Source organism: Gossypium arboreum, chromosome 9, assembly GCF_025698485.1.
Source record: "Gossypium arboreum isolate Shixiya-1 chromosome 9, ASM2569848v2, whole genome shotgun sequence".
In the NCBI taxonomy this organism is placed as follows: Eukaryota; Viridiplantae; Streptophyta; class Magnoliopsida; order Malvales; family Malvaceae; genus Gossypium; species Gossypium arboreum.
The window spans coordinates 66,665,874-66,688,103 of NC_069078.1; the positions used below are offsets into that span (position 1 = coordinate 66,665,874).

At 28.5% G+C, this 22,230-nt stretch overlaps 1 long non-coding RNA gene and 3 other non-coding genes across 4 annotated transcripts; 3 read left to right on the plus strand and 1 right to left on the minus strand.

Moving 5' to 3' along the window:
• Nucleotides 1–303: 303 nt before the first annotated feature.
• Nucleotides 304–454, plus strand: LOC128281346 (U4 spliceosomal RNA). The gene has a single exon (XR_008271554.1). It is a non-coding gene; the product is annotated as a U4 spliceosomal RNA (small nuclear RNA).
• An 8,896-nt stretch (nucleotides 455–9,350) lies between these two features.
• LOC128281305 (U1 spliceosomal RNA) lies at nucleotides 9,351–9,512 on the plus strand. The gene has a single exon (XR_008271518.1). It is a non-coding gene; the product is annotated as a U1 spliceosomal RNA (small nuclear RNA).
• A 780-nt stretch (nucleotides 9,513–10,292) lies between these two features.
• On the plus strand, nucleotides 10,293–10,443 carry LOC128281340 (U4 spliceosomal RNA). The gene has a single exon (XR_008271552.1). It is a non-coding gene; the product is annotated as a U4 spliceosomal RNA (small nuclear RNA).
• Nucleotides 10,444–17,100: 6,657 nt separating this feature from the next.
• Nucleotides 17,101–21,805, minus strand: LOC128280417 (uncharacterized). Its single transcript, XR_008270577.1, has 3 exons — nucleotides 21,701–21,805; nucleotides 21,573–21,610; nucleotides 17,101–17,489 (listed from the first exon to the last, which is right to left on the minus strand). It is a non-coding gene; the product is annotated as an uncharacterized LOC128280417 (long non-coding RNA).
• Nucleotides 21,806–22,230: the final 425 nt, after the last annotated feature.

The window sequence follows — 22,230 nt, forward strand, 5'->3', positions numbered from 1 at the left end:
GTTCCTTCCTTTTTTCTATTTTTTTTTATCATTATTGAAACCATTATGAATAGAATCTTCATCGCTGAAATTAAAAATCGATCATTCTACTGTTGGGAATATACGTGATTTTGTCATCGCTGAAATTAAAAATCGATCATTCTACTGTGGGGAATATACGTGATTTTGTCGTTAGGGGAACCGAGACTTACTGGCATTTGTATAGGAGCTATCTAATTGTGCGTGCTATCCCACATCGCTACTGAAATAGGTAACGACCCCTTGCCTCGCTTATAAAGGTTGGGCAAAACAGATTGTTAAGGCATCTTTGCGCTTGGGGCAATGACGCAGCTAGTGAGGTTCTAACCGAGGCGCGTCTATTGCTGGTTGAAAACTATTTCCAAACCCCCTCTTAGGCCTGGGTTCAGCCTTGGCCTTCGAGAATTTCTGGAAGGGTTCCCTTCGGGGTAAAGCCCTACAGTTCTCAGTCTAAAGATTTTATATTAAATGATTGTGTTCATGTCTAATATCGTTGGCTGTAATCCATAAAAAAAATTAGATTCTGTTATTTTGTTATGAGATAATAATTGTTAGTTTTAGCGTATGTTTTAATTTAAATATTTTTTAATTTTAAAATCCGTACAAGTTGTTTGCCAAATTTACTCTATGCATTTGGAGGAACTTAAAAAGAAAAACTGGAAGCCAATATTTGAGAGAAAATAAATCTGGATTTGTACTTCGAATTTTAAAATTCATTTTTGTAACAGAGAATTTATAAAAAAGGACATAAATTTTAAAAGGATACAAAAGATAAAAATCTAAAATAACCGAAGTTTTATTTTTTAACTCAGACTGGTCTTAGCTAGAGCTCTCTAATAGTCAGATATCGGCTCGGCCCGACTTAAGCTGAGTTTGAATAAATATTTTTTCAATTTTAAAACCATTTGATGTCAGTCCAAATATGTTTAATTTTAACAGTAAAACAAGCATTTAAATTGGCCCGGACTGGTCTGAAAATAAGGTGGGACCTTAGATTCTTTGTACCTCTCCTTTATTGGTTAAATTCTTTTACCAAATAGTATTTTTCTTTTATCTCCTACGAGGAGCATTCTCAAACAGGCACTGCAACATCGACAGAGCACTAGCTTTGTCTCCTTTTTGTCTTTCGCTGCTAAGTTTTATCGTTCAATTACCAAATCGAAAAAGGTGATAAATTTACATCCAGGTTACACATGAATCATCTAAATTACTCAATTTGCTAGACCTTAAAACTACTTAAGTTTATTATGATTGTCATTGGTTTTCTTTACTTAAAAGTTATAATTACTTTATTATTTATTTCTTAAATTTTTAAAGCTTAAAGCTAACCTTTTTTAGGAAAAGATTAAAGCTAGTTGAAATCTAAATTTAAAATTGAATTATTTAATTAGAATTAATTTAAAATTGAAATATTCTAAAATTGAAAATCATATATTTCAAATTTAGCTTTTTGGAATCCAAATCAAATTTTCAAATACTACCTAAAAGAATTTATTATCTCGATTGGATCCACATACAATGCAAGTATAAATCTCAAAAGAGGGTGATTGGATTGACATGGGATCGTTTGTACTAAACAATGAAATTATTTCTAAGTAAATTTTAGGTAAAAACAACTCTCCAATCACTCTCAATTTTGAAATTAAGCAAATTAATCCATTCCAAAAAAAATTGGAGTAATTTAATCCATGTCAATTTTAAATGTGAGCAACTAAAGACAATTAATCATGACATTAATGTTTTATCAATTATACATAAAATTATTTGGTATAATAAAAACTTGCCTTAAATATTTATATATTTTGTCATTTTGGCCTTACTTCTAAAAAGTTCAATAAATTCAACCTTTAACATTTGCACACTTACACACATAGCGGGATAAATTTATTAAATTAGGACCAAATTGACAGAGTGTGTAAGCTTTAAGGGCTAAATTTATTGTTATACTAATAGAAATCATATACAGTTGATGAAAAACATTAACGTTACGATTAATTTTCCTTAGTTGCTCAGTTTTAAAATTGATAGAGATTAAATTGCTTTGGTTTTTTTAGAGAGACCAATTTGCTCAATCTTAAAATGAACAAGTCACTTGTTCATTGGGGATAGATGAGATTACAGTATCCCACCAAATATAAGCCTCCTCGGACAACAAAGATACTGCAAAATCTAATTTATGAGCTGGAGTGTACTAAAATTGTGTAAGAATCCTTTGACGATGCTCAAGCTAATACTCGACTATTTTAGGGTCCTTATGTTAGAAAAAATTTGGTTTGAAAACGATTTTCTTGCAAAACGAATTTTTTTTTAAAAACCAAGCTAGTTTGTAATATTTATAGCAATAAAACCTTTACCTAAATTGCACCTATGTTTTCGGCTCAACGGATCCTTGTCATTCTTGGCTTTCAACTAAACGACCTTCTCCGCTATTCTTGTACCATGAATTGCTTTGAGTGTGGGCTCGAACGAATTCAAATCAAACACAACCATAAATTATTTACTTTACTTTCAGTGGGAAAACAAATCTTTCTTTAATAGTAACTGGTAGAATTGTTATTCCAAAAAATATAATTTATATATAGAAAACAAATTCTCACTATTTTCAAGTAGAATAACAATATCTCAAAGTTGAGTAAAACTTATTGTCCATTTAACCCTACTAGTGCTATCTATTTATAGAGAGAAGAAGTGAAACCCTTGTTGAATTTGTAGAAGTCTATTTCATAGAAAAACTAACTCCTAGTCTAACTAGGATCAAGGGTCGGCAATCCTAGTTAATTATACTAGGGTTTGTCGTCCCTAGTAACAACATGTGAGGCTTTTGGGCTTCTCTCGTATCAGGTCCAATTATAAGTACTTCTTAGACTTTTAACTCAGGACTTTATAATTCAATCTAACCCAATACTTATTTTTCTATTTCTCAAAATAAACATCATAAATTAATAAATTAATTTCCTAATTGAATATTTCTCAACCCAATTCTAATTCCTTTAAAATCATGATGACCTTACCGTAAAAAAACTATGAGAGAATATATTTAATATTTCTACATTCAAGGGATTCACTATGACCAATTTATTTCTATTTTTGAACTTCAATTAATTAATTAATTAATAATTCAAAAACCATAAATTAATTTTCAAGTCATTTCCATTTAGAGAAAATCATATTCATTTCCAAATGATTCTCGTTTCTCTAACTTTACAATTTCTATCCATTTTTGTTCATTTGATTCAACATGCAATTCACTTTTGGTTTCAACAAGTTAGCAAAGGGACCTATTGGACATATGCAATTAGGTCTCAAATGATTTATAAATAAGTTCCATCTTTTCACCTATTAATTATAAACTCATTTAGTCATGAATTTAGTCCACTACAACATCATGACTGAGCTCTCCCTAATAACATACCATTATGAAAGCAACTCGATCAGTGTTCATCCAATGACCTAGTCAGAAGTGTGTTACCGTCATAGGATATCCTTAATCTTTTTGGGATAAATTTGTTATCCCAATATGATACTATTTTATCTTATGGTAATCATTACGTCTTTGTTCCTGAAAAGTCAATTACTATTAAATACTAATCAAGTCGTTCATTTTAAAGACGAACGACCAATGACCATGTTTACTTTTCATTTACCTTTTAATGCCAATGGAAGGATATCATTTATTCATATCAGAGCTATGAATTCTATTGTTGTAAATAACGCTTTATATTGCAAAAGTCGTATACCTAACATACCAGCTTTCGATTCCTTATCTATTTGAACTCAGGATTTTACTTACATCAAAGTATACGAGTCACACATATATAGTCCATCATCCATTCAACATTAAAGTATGCCACACTTTGAATATCACAAGTGAATAAATTCATAAAGAGATTCAAGATCCATTCTTCTTAGGTCCAATCCGATGTATTGTCAATTCAGTTAGTCACATCTATGTCTCTATCTTTTGGGAGTCAACCGCTTTGATGCCTAAGATAAGGTTTCTCCCCAATTGGACTTGATAGACGACATATTAATCTTTCAATCGGTTTGCTCATTTCAGATTAGACTAAGGGTATATTTAGGTTTATCTACTAATATAAGTTGTCTTTTCCATATTACAATCAGTTTAAACATTAGTATCAGTTTAAACATTAGACAACCAGTGAGCCAATATTTGCTTCTATTTTGCTTTGTATACAAAAACCACATGAGGATATTATACAAAGTATATTAATATAATCCATGAATTATTTTATTAATTAATCTGTTCAAAAAAAATTACAAATTTACAAACAAATATATTACACCTAGGGCACCAAATCCAACACCTTATCCTTCAACCCTTTGAATTCATAGGCCCCAAGATTTCGGAGTTTCTCGATTAGGACCCTATTGACAGAAGACTAGGCCTGAAGGATTGCTTTAGTGAATTTCTCAAAAATGGTTGCCCTATTTTGAAGTAAGGCTGACTGATTTGAATTACCAACAATAGGTAGAGAAAGAGTCGGTATATCAGATACCTCGACATCTTTAAGAAGAGTCGGTATATCAGATACCTCGACATCTTTAAGAAGAGTTGGTATATCAGATACCTCGACATCTTTAACATTACAAGAGAAGTGGCTTTCCACTTCCTCGTCAATGACCCTACATAACTTGTCAAACATTACACAGCCGAACAAATTAGAAACATATTGCAGCAGATCCACAATTTAATATAAAGTATAGATATATATTAAAATTATAAAATATAGATATTAAAATATAGATATAGATTTGGTTTAATTTGATTTAATCCTTTAAAATTATAAAGATATAGATATTAAAATGCAAGTTCCCAATTACATCACTATTCACACATAAAGGATGCTCATACCATTATTAAACCAAATCTATTATCATGACCATAGCTTAAACAATTCAACTACATATATCATGCCAAACTCAAAACATACTAGTTATCACTATCAGTTCATAACTATGACATTGTTACATTCAATCTCATATTCATTTATCATCAACAATTCGTTTGCCATATCATTTGAACTCTTTCTGGAGTCAATCGATTTCATTTATACTACTGTCTCCAGGCTCGTTTTCAACCATTATGTATAATAGATCACATATGAAATTGGTTCCATATCATTATCAATTCATTTCAGCGCCATTTATCAAGTTTAGTATTTATAACCCCTATCAACCTGACTCGGACATAGATAGACACATGGATCGCCCAACCAAAACACCAGTTGGCACCGAAGTGCATCATTGGATAAACCCAAGTAGGGTAAATTGGCACGTAAAGTGCATACTAGCACACAAAGCGCATATTGGCACACAAAGTGTATCCTGACACACGAGGTGCATCCTGGTGCATAAGTACATAATCCCGTATACAATCCAATTCTATGGCATGCCAACTATATCCGACACAACCCAAACAACTGATAGGGTACCAATATTAAACTCATTACAATTTAGTATATATATTATTTATCAATTATATTCACAATCACAATCCCATTTCATTAACAAATCACATGCAAATCATGTCATATAGCATATTTCTACTCAATTTCTATATCACTTATCATATTTTCAAGTATCCCACATCATTTTCCATTTTATTCATTCTAGTCATCTACTTTGAGTTTCATATCAATTCAACATAATGGTTTATATTTTCACAATAGACTCACCTGAAAATTTCCTCATACAGTAATTATGCACATGCAACAATTTGAAATGATCACAAATCATAAATATACAAGTTACAGTTTTTGGGTCACTCGTCGATCACTTTCGTTTTACCTTTCCCTCTCGAAGGTTCTATGTTGATGTTAGCTACGAATAGTCACAAAACATACCACACAGTTAATTGCTGGCCAATTCATAACCAAATATCGTTTTATGCATATATTTCAATTTGTTCAATTTAGTCCTTAAAATTGGGACAATTATAACTTTTCAATCTAGAGCTTCAGATTGAAATCCAATTTCACATATATTCATTAGGGACCCTCTAATTCTTATTACTACTGAAATTTCATAACTATTTCACATTTTATTCAATTTGGTCCCTAATGTACAAAACTAACAATTAAGCTTTACAATTTGGTCCTTTTTATAGTTTAAGCTTAATTTCTATCAAATTTACACCAATTTGATCTATTTCTCGACAATTTGGCTAGGGATGTACTTGAATTTTTGGCCAAAAGTTAAAGCTAGGTTTTCCAAGCTTTATTCAATGCTGGACGGTAAAGCCTTTGGGAAGATGATGACTTTTGTCATCTTTTCTGACTAAGTTTTGTTTATATACTAAGATTAATTTTAGTTAATCTTAATTAATTAGTTTAATCATACTTATTTATACCTTAATCACCTAATTAACTAAACATAATTTCATCTACCATCAAATCCCACTAACATCCATTTACAATAGGTTTATTTTTCATTTTACTCCTTTGTATAATTGTTATTTAAGTCCCCAAGCCTTTTCCTAATTAAAAATCTATAACCATTAAACTAGTACAATTTAGTCCCTGGGCCTTAATTAACCACATTTTCGACTAAATTGCTTAACCAAATATTAATTTATCAATATAATAACTGCGTAAATATCCCTATTTAATATTTACAAACTCGATTTACGGAAACGGGTCCCAAAACTACATTTTCCAACACCACTGTAAATCGGGTTGTTACAAAGACTGCTAATTTTTACTTTATGACATTCTTAAATTCTAACACATTTATTCTCGATTTAACATTGTTCCTGATTCTGAGGGTATTAGGGATGTTACATATATATTATAGATAACTAGTGGAAAAGCCTTTCTCTTTCTTTCCTAACACCTTTCAAAAGTAGTCTAGATTATTGTCAAGTACTTAATCCTATGGTTGGGAAGGATTTTAGGGAGAATTAGTGGATATAAATGACACAAATTAAAGCTCTCCACTAATTATAAGAAATTAAGGAATAATCATCTTGTCAAATTACTCATCAAGTCCCTTATAATTCCTCACCACCTTAATACCATTAATTCTCATATAAAATCCTCTTTTTTATTTCATTCAATTAAATCCATAGCACAATTATAACCTACATGTATTTCAATTCAATTTTGATGTTTCCTCGATGTCACATATAATTAATAATTAATGAGGCTAAAATCTATATCCGTATTTAGAAATTTAATTTCCTTTGTCATCGAAATGGCGTGAATTTTGACATAAAAAATGTTTGAGTGTTACAAAATTAATTTAAATTTAAGTGGAAATAATTTAAATTATTTCCAAGAATAAATTAAATTTATGTGGAAATATTAACATTTACTCATTAATTTTTAGTTTAGTAAAATGTCAATCAACAATTTTCACATGACTTTAAGGAAAATAGTGTCACATAACTAACGTTGTAAGTGTTATGTGAAAATTGAATCAACATCAGAGTTCTATGTATAGAATTGCACTAAATCAAAATTCGTATATTATATTGCACATTTGATCCAAGTTCATGTATACTTTTGAAATTTATCCAAAAAGATTAAATTTTTTTTATTAAATTTGTCTTCAAAGTATTTTAAATTAAAATTGAATAGTATAACTCAATAAAAAAATTCAAATTTTAGTGACAGTTAAATTAAACAAAAATAAAGTGACAAAATTTAAGATAAAGTTAAAATATAATAGTAAACTTATCTTTAGCTCAAAAGTAGGTAAAAGTACTAGGGAAGCTCCTGTACTTAAGGGCAAATTGCATTTCAGCTTCTCTATTGAAAAAATAGGCAAATTAGCTCTTGTACATTTCAAAATATGCAAATATGCCCTTTTGTTGAATTTTATCTGTTAAATGATGACATGCAACTTTAAATACATGTTGAAAATTATTTTTTATGAGTAAACTATAAGAATTGTCACCCAACTATGCCTTTCGTTCTATTTTGGCCCCTGAACTGTTAAAATTTTAATTTAGTCACTAAACTTTTTGAAATTAAATGTTTTAGACCTTCTAAGTTGATGTGGACTTTATTTTATTGTATTTTTACCCCAAATTAGCCCTATAAAGTTTTACAAATTTAGCTCTCAACATTCACAAATTTGTCATTTTAATTCTAATCCTAAAAATTTCAACAAATTTGGCCCTCAATAAAAGATCTGTCAATTTAGTCCTACCTCTAAAAATTACAAAATATTTTAAAAATTATTTTTAGCTCTTTATAACCCGTCGGCTAATCCAGATGAAATATTAGAAAAAGAAAAAAGAGTACCCTCTTTCAAGTCACTTGCAACAATTTCTTTTACTATAATTTAAGCTTCACATTGGACCAAACCAATTGATTTGGAACTTATATGGAATAATTGGCTGTATTACTACTGGAGTAGATAACATTTTAATGCCTTTATTTTTTGGGGGGTCTTAAATATTTTTGTGTTTTATCCCAACTTTTTAGAGTTCTTTTGCGAATGACTTGAAAGAGTGTACTCTTTATCTTATTTTAATATCTTATATGGGTTAGCCGATGGGTTATAAAGAGCTAAAATGATTTCTTTAAATATTTTTTAATTTTTAGAGTTATGAATAATTGACAAATTTTGTACATATTGAGGGCCAAATTTTTTATTTTTTAAAAAAATTAGAACTAAAATGACAAATTTTGTAAACATTAAGGGCTAAATTTATTGAATTTCTTTATATTTATGATCAAATTGATAAAATCTATAAATATTAAAGGACTAATTTTGGGTAAAAGTACAATAAAAGCTCACATTAGCTCAAAGTGACTAAAATATTTAATTTTAAAAAGTTTAGTGACTAAATGAAAAAAATTAATAGTTGGGTGACAAAAATAGAACGAAAGGCTTAGTTGGGTGACCATTTTTATAGTTTACCATAAAAATAATTTTCAACTTGAATTTAACGAGGAATTAATTTACATTTTTCGAAATATATAAGAGTTAATTTACCTATTTTTTTAGTAGAGGGCACCAAAATACAATCCGCCCCTATATACTGGCTTCCGTAATACATTTACCCTCAAAAGTACAATAATAAATATAAATCAAAATAAAATATAATGACAAATTTTAACTTTAACCTAAAATACAATATGAATTTACATTTTGAGACCTATTAAAAATAAGAGGTCTACTCTGAATTTTTTTTTTACTAAGGGAAATAATAATAGAAAAAAAGAAAGAATGCAAGTAGAGATGCCTTCAAAAGAGGGAAGAGGGCTATTAACTGCTGAGATGATAAATCCCACAACGCCGGGTGATGGCAGTGGAGCAAAACGCTAAATATATAAATATAAGGCAAGCTGCTACATTACAACATACTTACCTGGACGGGGTCAATGGATGATCAGAAAGTTCCATGGCCTGGGGTAGTGACTTCCATTGCACTTGGGAGGGGTGCTCCCCTAAGGTCTCCCCAAGTTGGGAGAGCCTACGTCATAATTTGTGGTAGTTGGGGCCTGCGTACGCGCGGCCTCTTCCTGATATATAAGTTCTATACTTTTCATTTTGGTCCCTGAATTTTATCTTAGTGGTCCTATTTCGTTTTCTTTCACATGTTGCAGAAAAAAGCTGACATTGCAGTCACTTGTATTGTAAGGCCTTGTTTCGAGCCATTGCAGCCACATATATCAAAGCATCATAAAAAACATAACTGGTAATCGATTCAACCATATGTATGTACAAGACTACAACTCAAATTCATTTCCCTACTAAAATTAAGAGGTTTTCTATCTAAAAATAAAAATTAAGAGGTCTGTAGTGTGATTACTTATTGCTTTTTTACCTTTTAAAAAGTGGAAACGATAATGAAAAACAGAAAAGTGCGTGCTTAGATATGCCTTTATAAGTGGCCTGCAGACTGGATATTTTGGTTTGTATATGCACTGTCTGATTTGACAGTCCAAAAGGAAATAGTAAAATGAAAGTTTTATACTATCAGCAGTTCAAAGTGAATTTACAATAAGTGTAAATAAATGGATATTTCTTTTGAATCGCAAAAGTATGAAAGAACATATATTTCCTTCCTTTTTTCTATTTTTTTCATTATTGAAACTATTATAAATGGAATCTCCATCGTTGAAATTAAAAATCGACCATTCTAATGTTTGCAATATACGTGATATTGTAGTTGAGATACGAGTACCTATTGGTATTGTATGGTAGCAATGTAATTGGGCGTGATATCCCTCATCGATGCCGAAATACATAACGGCCCCTTGCCTCGCTTAAAAAGATTGGGCAAAGCGAGAGATTAAGGTATCTTTGCGCTTGGGGCAATGACGCAGCTAGTGAGGTTCTAACCGAGGCGCGTCTATTGCTGGTTGAAAACTATTTCCAAACCCCCTCTTAGGCCTGGGTTCCGCCTTGGCCTTCGAGAATTTCTGGAAGGGCTCCCTGCGGGGTAAAGCCCTACAATTTTTTGTCTTAAACGTTTTAAATGCTGTCAGTTTTAAGCAAATTTATTTCGAAATTGTGAATTACTGAGCATTCGTTTATGAGAATTGTAGTAAGTCACTTTTAAAATTTAGAAGATTATTCACGCAAATATATTATTTACAAAAGAAGTCATAAGAAAACTTGAAATTATAATTTTTATTAAAAATAATAATATCGTAAGATTTTAATGGTTTATTTTAAAAAATTATAATTTTTAATTTTAAAATTTTTAAATAAAATAATTGGGGTTAAATTAAATAAGGTGTAAAAATTAAGAGTTAAATTTGTTCAAAATATATTTTATATAAACATTAAATTTTAATGAAGGGTTGTTTTACTTACCCAACTAATATATAAAGTTAAATTGTTCATTTTGTCAGTAGAACGACTAAAATGTAAATGAAGGTATAGTGAAGGGGGTTTGTAGTATTCTTGCCTATAGTTTTATTGTTAACTTTTATTTGTTAGTATTTTTATATTTAATTATATTTATAGTTACATGAATTTTAAAATTATCTATAGAATTAATACTAAAATTTCTCTATGCATATGGACGAACTTCAAAAGAAAAACCAAATGCCCTGTTGAGGAAAAAATGGATTGAGATTTTCAAATCCAAATATTTAATATATATTTTTTATTTTTAAATCCAAATTATTTAAATTTATAGCATTTCCATTTTTTCACTCAAATCCATCTCAAGTTGTCTAAATGTTGGATAGTTCATCGGCTTGGTAGGCTCGACCTGAGTTTGGATAATTTTTTTTTTAAACTTGAACTCGATTTAGTTTAACTAATAATAAAAATTAAATCTAATTATGAAATTATATCATTTTAGAATGTATTCTTAATTTTTTATTAATATTTTAAGTATTGAAACGAGTTTTTGCATCAGATTGGACTAGTCCTGAATCAGTGACGAAACTGGGGGGCTGGCAGGGCCCCGACCCTCCTAGAATGGAAAAATTTTCATATGGCCTCTTTAAAATTTTAAATTAGTAAATATAAAATTACACATTGGCCCTCCTAAATATATAAAAATTTAATTTAGTCCTTTAAAAATTCTAAAGATATAGCCCATTAAAAATGATGGAATTGTATTTTTTCTATCGTAAAAGTTACAATTTAATTTTGCCCCCTAAAATTTTTTCTAGTTTCGCCTATCCTGAATATAAGCCTGGACTTGAAAATTTTTTGATATATTTTTTTTTTCTTTGCCGCGCAACTCATTTACCAAATATTAATTGCTTTATTTCTTTTACGAGGGACATTGTCAAATAGTCATTGTCAAATAGTCAGTGCAACATTGATAGGTATTAATAATTGTTGAGTGTAATGGTAAAGAATATTATATTTTAAAAAAGATATAAATTTAAACTTTTAAAATAACATTGGTGGAAGAAATAGTCATAAATTTTAATATAAATCATAAAATTGACATAAAAAATATAAAATAGAACATTTACAGAGCACTGGCTTTGTCTCAAGTACCAAATAAAAAAGGTATTAAATTTCACAGCCAAATTATACATTAATCATCTAAGTTGCTAGACCTGAAAACTACATAAGCTTTAATATACTTTTTACTTGGAATTTACAAATTTATTTCTAAATACTTTTAAAGCTTTAAATTAACTCCCTTTTAAGGAAAAGCTTATTAAAATCCAAATCCAAACTATCTAAATTTATTCAAAATCTTGTATTTAGAATATTTTAATTCCTTGAAATATTCGAAAACAATGAATTTCAAATCTATATTCAAATAAAGTTTAACGCTACCTAAAAGAAATTCATACAAATAAAGCACAAATCTAAAAGAGAAAGTGATTGGATGGACATGAAAAATTAAACTTTTATGATAAGTTTGTACTAAACAATAAAACTATTTATTTTAGTAAATTTTGAAGACATCAACATAATTAGAAGGTTAGTACTTATTCACACGATACAGATATAGTTTTATTATATACTCTCACATTATATTTAAAGAAAGTTATTCAAATAAAGATTCTTGTTAGTAATGCATACAAAGATAAATATTTACATCAATTTATACTTCTTGATGGACACAAAATTTGATAAAAATAATATAACACGTAAATTTAGTCGATGCCTTTTTCAATCTATGTCTCTTTAAATTAATTGGAAAATAACATGTCAAATATGATGGCAGATTTATATGATTTGTTCGAATGTTTACTCTAGTATATGAAGTTTTTTTTTTTTAATTTGATACTTTAGTTGGTTTTTTTTTCAATTAAATACTTGAGTGATATTTAACTCACAATTTCAAAAAGAATTGAAAATTTTCAACTTTTGGTACTGGGAATTGGCTTTGGATTGTTTTTGAAAATTAATGCGTAGTTTGGCATTGCTATTATGGTTTAAAAGTGTTTTTGAAAAACCACGATTGAAAAAAGTGTCTGGAAAAACCACGATTGAAAAAAGTATCTGAAAAAGTGTAGTTTGTTAATTTTAGATGTTTGACATCGCTATGAAAAATTGTAGTTGAAAGTTAAAATATTTATTTTAAACATGATATTGAAAAATAAAAAGAAAATCATGTTTTAACAATAAATATTAATTCCATCCATGAATACAAATTCAATTCAAAAGCGATACAATTACTATTAAATTGGTTAATTTAAATAATATTTAAGTAATTTAATTTAAGAATATAAATAATATATTAGACATCATATGTATATATAATATAAAAGAAGATATGAAAGCATATATGAAAACGTTGAGTTCTAGGTTAGTTCTTTGAGTTTTAAAATGTTTCCTATTTTAATTATATTTAAAGTGGGTTTCGTTTTTATAATTACGTTTTAAATATGATTTTTTGCTATTTTTAATTATAATTTATTTGTAATTTTAATGATGGTGTATAATTGCACTAATGAGACATTTAAATATATCAATTTTAATCCAATAATTATATTTGTTTTATTGATGATGTATTAACACATCAAACGATACATCAATCGATAATGATAATTACATTTGCTTTATCGATAATATGTGAAATCATATTAACATTATAATTATTTTTAAAAAATGATCTCATTGGTTAACACAAGTATTAAACATCATATGATAATCACGATATATAAAGAGCTCAAAATTGCAATTAATACAACATGTCATTATCGATTAATTATTACCAATTTTATATTGCTTAACCTGTCAATCAAATATAATTATAGGATAAAAATTATTACTCTATAACTACGAGTTTTATAACCTATCAATCAAATATTACATACATAATTGAAAATATGACAAAAGATTTGTGTCTGTATGAGAGTTCAACACAGTATTAAACATCATATGATAACCATGATATATAAAGGGCTCAAAATTACAACTAATACAATAATATATCATTATTGATTAATTATTATTGATTTTATATTTTTAATCTGTCAATCAAATATTTACATGATTTTTCAAAAATATAATCATATATATATATATATATATATAAAGAAAGTAAGCAAAAATGGAAACTTTGATTTTGGATTAGTTTTTATTCTTGTCATCAATAAAAATAATAAAGTTTTCAATAATAAACAACTTTAAACAAGTAATTCCATTCTTAATTTCTAATATCATGGTTTTTATGAAATTACATAATTTTTTTAAAAATTAAAATTTTAAAACAATTAACATGCATATTTTAAAATAAATTGTTTAATTTTAAAATTTTATAAAAGTTACATAGATGTTTGAAAATGGATAAAATATGTTAAAACACATTATGATTTGTTAATTAAACATATATACAAATTAAATATATATTTTTATACTCTAGTTAATTAAAATTCATTTAAAAATTTAAAAATTATCATATATTTTAATTTATAAACACAAAATCAACAAGTGCAACATACGGGATAAAAAACGAGTTACTAATATAATAAATATTACTATTACTTCGATAATAACAATTACTATTGAATCCATGCATATATGTGATTTAAATATTACCAAAATAATGCATTATAAACGTATCTATATTAAAGAAAACTCATGAAACTACAATTTCACAACCATATGAATTGTTGAATTCATAGTCATCATTACTCTCTTCATCACCCACATCTTCTAGCCAATGGCGAATCTAGAAGGAGGCTGATATGGGCCTCGACCCCCCTAAAATGTAAAGTTATTATTTAAGTTTTTAAATTTTTTAAAAAATTTTAAATTAGTAAAAGTAAAATTGTACTTTGTCCCCTCTAAAATTATAAAAATTCAATCTAATCTTTTAAAAATTATAAAGATATAGACTATAAAAAATTAATATTTTATTTGGCCCACTAAAAGATTGTTTTGGCTTCGCCCTTGCTTCTAGCTCTATAATATTCTCATATGCCCTCTAGTTTCATATTCCATAAAATCCACATAATGTACACCTCCATGTTTTCGTATGAAATTTTGTACGGCCATTGTAGCAACAACAATTAACCTTTGTTTTTCAAAACTATAACTAGGCATATCCTTCAAAATGATCCGTTACTTTAAGTACAATAAAGGTTCGCTTGATCACATTATGTAATGATGAATATACATGATTGAATATTTCCTTTTTACCAAATATATGTTAACCTCTACTAAAATTAAGAAAATTATATTATTCTCTTTTAGATGGTTCGATGAAATCTTTCAATTGGAGATATCCAAAATCGACAAGATAAAATTTCCTTATATGTCATAAGATAATAACCAATTAATTAAAGCACTTATATTCTATATTAATAAATAAATAAAATAAATAAATTATCATTTGTGGGTGTGGAAATTTTAGTCTTGGATCAAGGAATATTCTGGTATCATTCGGTGATCCTTCTCATCCAACCACTATAAATGTAAAGCATATGTTGAAATCACAAATAGTCATAACACGCTGAGTTTGGAACATATTTTCTTCCGACAATGAAATTTAATCATTTGGTAAAAGAATTACTGTAATATGTGTATCATCAACTTGTACATATGCAATCCTAAATATTTAGTAGACGTGAATATTTGATAATAACAAGTATAATATTATACACGTAAAATGTTACCTTAAAAATGTTGCATGTATCTAGAGTTGTTGTGTATTTGTTTAGATATTAAAAGTACAATTATAAAGTATTGACTTATCGATTCCAACCTTTGAAATTTCAATACCAAGAAGATACCAAACACTTCATGTAGGTAGGTTTAAGCCTAACTTTGGTACTTGCCATATAATTGTTTTTACAGTAATATCATTTTAAATACAGAGAAAAAAAAAAAAGACTGATGAAGAAGTTGGCCATACCTTGAAGAATTGCTCTGCAATTTTGATGTAGCAGAAGGGTCTGAAAGTTTGGAAATGCCAGCAGCTGGAAGCTTGAATATAAGCTTCCATTCCTTCACAAACCAACAGCAAAAGCTGCTCTTCCCTAACTTTTCCGGTTAGCTTGATAAGCACTTCTTGAAAGTGCTTTACTTGTTTGGGATTGCTTCTGCAATGTAGAAGAACTTTTCCCGAACGGGGGCTTAAGTTATTATTTTTATTTATCGATTAATATTTAATTATATTAACATGTCATTCCATTAGGGTCTGTTTGTTTGCCAGTAAAATGTTTTCCAGAAAATGATTTCGGAAAATGATTTACTTTTTTAGAAAATGATTTACTGAAAATATTTTCTGGTGTTTGGATGAAGCTGTGTAAAATATTTTCTGTTGTTTGGCAGATTTCCTGAAAATATTTTCCGTAAAAGTTGTTTTTATTACATATATTAATAAATTTATATACATATTAATAAATTTTTATATTTTAAATTGTTTTTACATATATTGCAATGATTTATTTATAAATAAATAAATTAAATTAAATATATAATAATACCCAATTATTAAGCTACAATATTAACCTTCATAAATTGAAAACAACCAAATTCAAATAAATTATTTGTAATTGTGTTAAAAAATAAAAACAAGGATTAAATAATTATAAATTAGCTTCCAAACCACAATTAATACTAGAAATTAATAATATTATCCAAATGCATAATTATAGTAGTACACCACATAATAACAACATTGTCCAAGTGCATAACTAAATATTACACCACATAAAAGTATCAATATCTTCAACCTTAAATTTTGAAGCCAAATTTTTTATGCTTCTTATTTTTAACTAAAAAGCTTTACTTCGGATTCATGACTCACTAGATAATCAAACACGAACACAAGAAGTCATCATGAAATCCTTCTTCCTCCATCGACATCACTTGTTCGTAAAGTCGTGGTGTCTTATCCGCAATAAATTGTTCCAAAGCATTAGCAATTTTGCCAAGTTGTTCACCCATAAATTTAACTTGTTGATCAACGACACTTTCTTGAACATTTTTCTTTTACGTTTGGATGTGCAGATGAAGATACATTTGTTCTTACCTCTTCATCCTCTTCATTGTAGCGTCTAGAGGCAATTGAATCTTGGTTACCATCATCCAAATTTATGTCAAGAAATGTTCGCAAAACTCCTGTTGCCATATCTTTGCCAACAACCAAAGCCATTTCATCATAATGATCAATGCTTTTATTCAAAAATGGTTCATACTTCTTGTGTGCCTGTTGGATATTATACACAATTAGAATAACAAGTATAAAACAATTGAAATATACTTAACATATATATACATATATTACCATCACTGTTGCATCATATGTCGCTCTATCACATGTGATCATTTTCATGTTATCATCCTATCCAAAACCACTTTCACCTCGAATTTTGCATATAATTTGCCATTGGTTTTTTACAGTCCTCAAATGATTTTCCACATGCTTCGCATCGCATTGGACTTGGAATCTTTCAGAAATAGCTTCGACAACTCGTTTAATAGAAACTGTTTTGAAAGTATTAGAAGGCTTATTTCCTTTCTGGGCCTCCTCTGCTAGAATTTCAAGAAAAACATGTTCCATCGATTTTGTCCACCTGAATTGTTTGGAGGTCCCTTCTTTGTTGCCCTTACCCATTCTACATTAATAATTGTCATTGTCAATCATTTCGATATCCAACAAGCTTAAAACATAATAAATTCAATATCTAACAAGCTTAACATAATCAATATCCAACAAATTCAAGACATAATAATTTCAAAATCCAACAAACTAAAATTTTAATATCATTATCCAACAAACATTAACAAAAAAAGAACAATTTTAATACTAAAACATACATAACATTGAAACAACAAACCTAAGACCTAAACCTACCTAATATTTCTAGCCATATAATCAGTCCACATAGTTTGTGCAATTTCGTCTCTCTTAGCAGACCATTCTCTTGCTTCTTCTCTTTCTTCTCGCTCCGTAAGAGTTGGTATTATCAAATCAGACTAAGACTCCTCGTATAATCCTTGATTAAGTAAATCATTAGGATCAACTCCCATGATATGATTATGAATGATACAACAAACCAAAACTATATCTAATTGAGTTTGAAAATTTCAAAATGGTTCAGCATCTAATACACGAAACCGTTTCTTCAAAATCCCAAAAACACGTTCAATAGTGATTCACAATGATGAATGTCGAAGATTAAAGAGTTCCTTTGCATTTTCAGGCCCCTGAGCACTAAACTCTTTTAAATGATATCGGACACCACAATATGGGGTAATAAATCCATTTCGGATGCCATATCCAGCATCAACAAGATAATATTTGCCTACAATTTTACAAAACATAATTAATACTAATAAATTATGAGCTTATTAGAACTATTTGGTATTTAATGATAATTATTACCTTCTAGAATTCTTAATCCTCTTGGGCGTGAAAGTGCATCACTTAAAATACGAGAATCATGTGCACTATCTTCCCAACCAGCTAGAACATAGGAAAATTTCAAATCAAATGTAATGGCAGCCAATACATTTTGTGTCGTCCCCCCTTTACGGCTACGAAATCTTCCTTCAATGCTAGGTGGAACGGATGCACGAACATGAGTTCCATCTAATGCTCCAATACAATCTTTAAAATAAGGATAAAACCTTCGATTGTTTCTAATTTCACTAGGAGTTGACTCATCAGGTGATCTAATAACTAGTTTATACAATTTCAAAATAGTTCTCAATACAATCCTAAAGTAACGGTGAACTGTCTCAGTTGATCTATAATATCTAGATCCAATCACTCGAAACCTTACATTATGACCAATTATATGTAAAAATATCACTACTTGCTCCCTAATATTCACAGATTTAGTTGATTGTAATAAACTATTCCTACTAAGAATATCACACAAATTAAAAAAGGCAATCGGTCTCATCCTTATCATATTAATACAATGTTGGTCACCACTATATAAAATACTATTAATATAATTTTCTCTTTCATAATCTCGATTTACACGAGGGTGAGAAGTAATTTCCTTCCTAATTTTTAATTTTTTAATCCAAAGAGCCCCAAAAGCTAAAACTGAAGCCACGACTACAGCAATTACATTTTGATGTTGACTACAATCCATCTACACAAAACAATGCCACACAAATATTTGATCACTACAAAAAAGGTGCAAGCTTTTCATAAGATCACATATATGAATAAAGCTACCATGACTAAAGTGCATACATATAGATATGAAAATTGATATCTAATACACTAGTAGCTCATGAAGATATCCAAAAGTCAAGACTTTAAAGATATATATTTATTAAAATAATTATAACGACTGAAATTATTTTTTATTAATTAAAAAAGTTGAAAAAAAACCTTTAATAATGTCGAATTTTTATTAAATCTATGTTAGTATAGATTATTTTAGGTTAAATTATGGTCCTTGTTTATTTATTATATTTAAATTTATGAATTAAGAATTAATATTTATATTTTAATTTGATATTATTTTATTATTTTATTTTTATAATATCATTAATTCATGCTAAATGTTATTTTATTTTATTATTTTTATCTGATACTAATACAACTAGAATTCATGCTGCCCCAATAGAGAACTAGAAATCAACTAGCATACACCCAATATCATTCTCTGATCAATACACGAGAGTTCTGAATACCATAGTGAATATGAAAATCTCAACACAAAAAAATCAAAGAAAAGCTAGAAATACAAGGACAATTAGCACATATTTTCACAGCTCACACATTACATAGCTTGCACATTACACAACTCGCACATCATTGTAGCTCACACATTACACAGCTCACACATCACTATGACTCGCAAATTTAGCACATATTTTGCCAAAGCAGTTTACACATACCTTATAGTAGCTTTCTACAAGACAGCCACAGGTGTTGAACAAAAAAAAAAAAATACAAGCCAGCCACAGCCACAAGATACACGGAAGATTAAAATATGTTAGTAATTTTTATAAACTTGAAATTTACACTCTATACTTTTAATTTCAAGAATTTAATTCTTCTCATTTTTCGATTTAAAAATTCAAGTCCAAATATTAATATAGTTAAATTTATTAGTGTGATATATTGAAATTAAAAAAAGATATTTACTTGATAAGCATGTAACTAAAAAATAATTTTGACAGTGTTGAGTGTTAACAATTGGACTTGAATTTTGAAATCTAAAAAGTAGAGATATTAAATTGTTAGAAATAAAGTACAAGGATTAATTTTCAAATTGATGAAAAGTACAGGGATTTTTATGGCTATTTTAACCAGCTAAAAATCAGCATTGGAGAAAGTAAATGACAAAACCAAACCTAGCAAGCAAAAATCTAAAGCTCCCCCAGCAACGTGGTAAACAAATCTGGCTTAGGCCTAACTGGATATCGTAGCATGATTGCACGATATGAATTAACAAAAACATCTTTAAAATAATATGATTTACTTTATCAGATATAACCAAAGCTTATATTTCTCCCTGCAGTGGATATTTATCATCCTATGCATACAAGCCAGAAAATACCAATACCAGGTAATAAACATTTCAAAAACATATAAATAAGAATATAACATTAAAGCAGTACAAGCTTTGTCCTATAAATTTTCATTTCATTGAACTGCATCCATCAAGAGGCATATGTTAACTTGATACTATCCTACAAATAAATGGGAAGGATCTGCAAGCAACTTGTCACAAAATATGCCTAATCTGTCCCTTGATAAACTAAAATCTGCAGTACCATCCATAAATAAGAATTATACAACAACTTTCTCATCCATGTTTTGCCTGAATGATGTTATAAGAAAACATACAGCAATGAATAAATCTTAGGATGAAATGGGCTCCAAAACACACATCGCAGCACTCAACATAAAGGTGAATGTCTTTGAAAGTTTTTTATGTTTCCTATTAACATGTTGTTAATATATATAAACCAAAATTATATGGTATACCACTATATGTTATTGTTATGTTCATTTGTTTATACATGCAAAAGACAAGAGCATCTAATCTGTGAATCGTAATGAAAGAAAGTTGAGAACATATAGAAAGGTAAAATTAATTGTATATGCAACAAGACAACCATTGACATTGCTTCAGAGAAAAATACAATTGAATGCTAAAAACAGGCAGTGAATCTTTCTATTTCTCTTTACAATCATCCTAAAAACCCAATGGATCAAAGATGCACAAACTTTTCTTTTGCTTACTGATCACCAAAATCTGCATTCCCTATGGACAGGATAATTTTTGTACAAAAAAAAAAAGAATGAAATCGATAAACAAGAACCAACCTAAGGTACAACAACATGGGTTTTAACGAGATTACAAAGCATGGATCAAACACAAAGGAAAAATGAAATGTGTCATAAATTTATCTTGGAGGTTTAAAAACCTAACATTATCTGCAAAATGATTTGTGATACATTCTTGAACCAAAATCGAAAGCATAAACAACCCAAACCATTTCTTCTTCCATGCAACAAGCACAAAGAAAATATGAAAAGAGAAAAAGGAAACACTTAAAACACAAAAACACAAAAATTATTAAGAGGAATCCATGAAGAAGTTGAAGACATTTACAACGATGGAGAGGCGTCTTGTAAAAAAACCTTTCTCTACTGCTCACAGAAAAACATGTATTTCACAAAATTTTACCCAAACTCAGAAAAAAAAAGAACAATATCGTACCTTAGAAAGAGAGATTTGCCTTTGCAGATTTGCCTTGCCTGAGAAAGAGAGAAAAAGAGGAATGTGATTTGCAAAAATAGAGAAAGAGAGAAAGAAATGAAGAACGGAAGGAAGGGAGAAGATTTTACCTGGATGAAGAGATGGAAAATGTCTTACGGAAAAATAATCTGTAAGACATTTTCCGTAAAATAGAGAAGATTTTACCCATGTTTTGGAAAATATTTTCCAAATGTAAATTATTTTCAGGCTTCCAAACAGCGTAAAATGTGGAAAACATTTTCCGGAAAATCAAATGCAAACAAACAAACAGACCCTTAATGTCAATTTATTAATTATGAACATTGTTAATTTTTTTATTAAATTTAAGTTCATTAACAATAAATCTAATAGAAAAATTTTAACAATAATCATAGTTGTATATTAATTTTAAAATCTGAAAAGTAAGATTAAATTAAGAGTGAGTCACTTGAACCATATTTTGACATTCCAAATATCATCAGCATTTCTGTTCTTTTTTTTTTTTAAAAAACATTATGAAAAACAAAAACAAAAAATAAGTAAAAAATATTGACAATACGCATGGTCATTATAAATAGGCCCAACTTCCCAAGTCCATCTCCTTTTTTAATATTTAAAAACCCGATTAAAAAGCCTAAAA